This window comes from Aulonocara sp. 'chitande type north' Nkhata Bay, linkage group LG10 (genome assembly GCF_057382095.1).
Source record: "Aulonocara sp. 'chitande type north' Nkhata Bay isolate Kocher_YH1m ecotype deep benthic linkage group LG10, A_spYH_male_GT1.1, whole genome shotgun sequence".
Classification (NCBI taxonomy): domain Eukaryota; kingdom Metazoa; phylum Chordata; class Actinopteri; order Cichliformes; family Cichlidae; genus Aulonocara; species Aulonocara sp. 'chitande type north' Nkhata Bay.
In genome coordinates this window covers 8,397,468-8,401,722 of record NC_141353.1, presented here as the reverse complement: position 1 = coordinate 8,401,722, position 4,255 = coordinate 8,397,468, and positions in this window count along the sequence as shown.

Sequence of the window (4,255 nt, the reverse complement as noted above, 5' to 3'; positions counted from 1 at the left end):
TTGTTAAACAGCTCTGATAGGAGAAAGTCAATGAGCACGCAATAAAGTGACTTGTTAGGGCCAGTTTACCATCAGCCTTGCTAAAGTTGAACTTCATTTGTATTTAAAGACAGACTTGAAAGAAAATCTTATTTGAAACTGCTGATAAAATCCCGGTCAGACACAGTTACATACAAACATACAGTACACACTGCTGCTCAAAGTCCCTGCTTTTAATAGAAAATTGGCTTTAATGTAATATCACATGAAGTTTAATCAGTAATGTTTTCACAGCTTTAATCAAATCATTCATCATCCATAAGTTGTGATGGAAAAATGTCTGCAAGCATGCAGGAGCCCATTTTTAGAGACAATCAGTCCTGTGTTATAATGTTAATTGAAGTTTATCAGGTCAGATGACCAATAGATGATAAGAAATATACTCTTACTAATTATTAGAGTTACAAGTACTTTGCTAAGCAAAATTAAATGAGGTTAGGTTGGAACTTGAGACGTTTACATAAAAGGTTCAGTTGGTGATGCATGAAAGAAAATAAATTTCTTCTAAAAATCTTTTGGAGAATTCTGATGGTAAGAAATGAAAAATATTCAAAGAGTGAAACTGTTAAAAAAGTGAAGGTTTTGTGCAGCTGGGTGTTGCAGCCCCTTTACAGGAAAATGTAGACTTGGTTTTAATGAGGTTAAAAACAAAACCTGGGATGATCCAGACACATTTATTGTTCTTTAATCACCACAATAGTTTGAGTTTGTGCTAAAATCTTCTTAAAAAGCTTTTTGAGTGATAAGTTTGGCTTTAATGTGTTAAACTTGCATTAGATAAGACAATGTACCACTGAACACAGGAGGGATTATTGCTGAAAATGCGTCTCTGAACACCTCTGTAGATATTCTATTCAGAATCATTCATGATTTGTGATCAGCGTTAATATTAAGCATTTATATGATTATTTACTCTTTTGATTAATTGCTGTGATTCAACATGAAATCAAATGTGATTCTATTCAGAAAACAAGACATTTCTAATTCACCTCAGACTTTTGAGCTGTAGTCTACATTGTAATTATAGTGTAGGGTTATTGATTAGAGCAGATGATATGAGACTATCAGGAGAGAGCTGTTAAAAAGTTATGAGCTGTCTTGATGCAGAGAAAGTGGAGTTTGTCATCCTTGAGCTGCTGCCAAGATAGGCAGCGGTAGGATTGAATGATGCTCTGGCTCTGTGCTCAAGTTCAGACATAGGCTTTAAGCAACCATGAGCCACTGATAAGCGTGATAGATTAATAAGCATGTATAAAGTGGACTTGTTAAACAGCTTCTGATAGGAGAAAGTCAATGAGCACGCAATAAAGTGGAGTTGTTAGGGCCAGTTTACCATCAGCCTTGCTAAAGTTGAACTTCATTTGTATTTAAAGACAGACTTGAAAGAAAATCTTATTTGAAACTGCTGATAAATCCAGGTCAGACACAGTTACATACAAAACATACAGTACACACTGCTGCTCAAAAGTCCCTGATTTTAATAGGAAATTGGCTTTAATGTAATATCACATGAAGTTTATCAGTAATGTTTTCACAGCTTTAATCAAATCATTCATCATCCATAAGTTGTGATGGAAAAAAGTCTGCAAGCGTGCAGGAGCCCATTTTTAGAGACAATCAGTCCTGTGTTATAATGTTAATTGAAGTTTATCAGGTCAGATGACCAATAGATGATAAGAAATATACTCTTACTAATTATTAGAGTTACAAGTACTTTGCTAACAAAATTAAATGAGGTTAGGTTGGAACTTGAGACGTTTACATAAAAAGTTCAGTTGGTGATGCATGAAAGAAAATAAATTTCTTCTAAAAAATCTTTTTGGAGAATTCTGATGGTAAGAAAATGAAAAATATTCAAAGAGTGAAACTGTTAAAAAAGTGAAGGTTTTGTGCAGCTGGGTGTTGCAGCCCCTTTACAGGAAAATGTAAACTTGGTTTAATGAGGTTAAAAACAAAACCTGGGATGATCCAGACACATTTATTGTTTCTTTTAATCACCACAATAGTTTGAGTTTGTGCTAAAATCTCTTAAAAAGCTGTTTTGAGTGATAAGTTTGGCTTTAATGTGTTAAACTTGCATTAGATAAGACAATGTACCACTGAACACAGGAGGGATTATTGCTGAAAATGGGTCTCTGAACACCTCTGTAGATAATTCTATTCAAAATCATTCATGATTTGTGATCAGTGTTAATATTAAGCATTTATATGATTATTTACTCTTTTGATTAATTGCTGTGATTCAACATGAAATCAAATGTGATTCTATTCAGAAAACAAGACATTTCTAATTCACCTCAGACTTTTGAGCTGTAGTCTACATTGTAATTATAGTGTAGGGTTATTGATTAGAGCAGATGATATGAGACCTATCAGGAGAGACTGTTAAAAAGTTATGAGCTGTCTTGATGCAGAGAAAGTGGAGTTTGTCATCCTTGAGCTGCTGCCAAGATAGGCAGCGGTAGGATTGAATGATGCTCTGGCTCTGTGCTCAAGTTCAGACATAGGCTTTAAGCAACCATGAGCCACTGATAAGCGTGATAGATTAATAAGCATGTATAAAGTGGACTTGTTAAACAGCTCTGATAGGAGAAAGTCAATGAGCACGCAATAAAGTGACTTGTTAGGGCCAGTTTACCATCAGCCTTGCTAAAGTTGAACTTCATTTGAATTTAAAGACAGACTTGAAAGAAATATCTTATTTGAAACTGCTGATAAAATCCAGGTCAGACACAATTACATACAAACATACAGTACACACTGCTGCTCAAAAGTCCCTGATTTTAATAGAAAATTGGCTTTAATGTAATATCACATGAAGTTTATCAGTAATGTTTCACAGCTTTAATCAAATCATTCATCATCCATAAGTTGTGATGGAAAAATGTCTGCAAGTGTGCAGGAGCCCATTTTTAGAGAAATTAAATGAGGTTAGGTTCGTACTTGAAATTTTAATATAAAAGTTTCAGGTGGTGATGAATGTAAGTTCACATAGTAGAAATTTGTGTTTATCATTTATTTGGTTTTATTCTGAGTTTAGTGTTTATTTGTGAGCATTGTTTTTATCTCCATGATTTTACTTTCTTTGTATCACATGTTTTTAGTCTGTTTTTACATTGTTTTAATCCACTGTGGATTGGCTGGGCATGGGACAAATTAGCTGATAGTCATCACCTGCTGAGGCATGTGTCTGTCCAGTGGTGTCCTTCAGCTGTTTATAGGACTTATTAAAAGGAAGCAAGCTGAGTACTGGAAGGAGAGAGAGGCCCTAGATTGGAAGAGGAACGCATGAAGCCCGTCTGGAGACCGGTCAGCGTGATGTGGTGACCCAGTCCCGACAGCAGGAACGGCGACAGTAGGAGACAACGCGTGTGATTGACATCAGTGCAGATGTATACCACTGCCTGCATTTGTGAGTAGTGGCTGATTGTTGTTCACTGGGTGCAGCCGTGTTGGGAGAGTGTCGCCATGGCTATAAGCCAGGGCCGCTTCCGGGATGATGGTTCTGGCTCCTATTTGTTTTTACGTACAGATGATGACGTGAGGGGAGCCGCGGTGGTATCGAGCGACGGACTCCAATGCAGAATGCGAACTGGGCTGGGATGTGATGGGGCCCAGTGGACGGACGAGACTGGGACAGGAGGCTCCTAGTCTGCCTGGCACGAGGCTGGCGTGGACCTCACTTAGCAAGAGGAATTTCTGTCCAGCTCAAGAACACACAAGGAGTATTCGTCCTGGGTGTGGACTGGGTGGGATTTTTGTACATGAAGAGAATTGTATTTTTACCAGTTTTAGAATAATCTTATCTAGTCTCGGTGGGAATTTTAGCATATTGAGAAAAATGTTGTTGTGAATTGGCTTGATTTAAATCAAACTGAACTGCACTCAATTAAAACCAATATAACTTGTTATCAAATCTATTCAAATGTAAAGTCGTCTCACTCAATTTGGACAACTACACTGAAAAATACACTGACATCCTCTGTTTCCCAATTAGCAGATGAGAGGTTGCTGTTTTATTCATGACTCAATACTTGAATGGTTTTATCCTGTTTATGAATAAACATTTTAAAATGACATTGCTTCATTGTATGATTAATTCTTTGTCTGTGTCAGTCTTAATACATACACATGTGTACAATAATTCTAGTTGCCATAGTCTCCGGAGATCCTATGCTCCGTTTTCTCATACTTTTCTTCACTGTTACCTCATTCT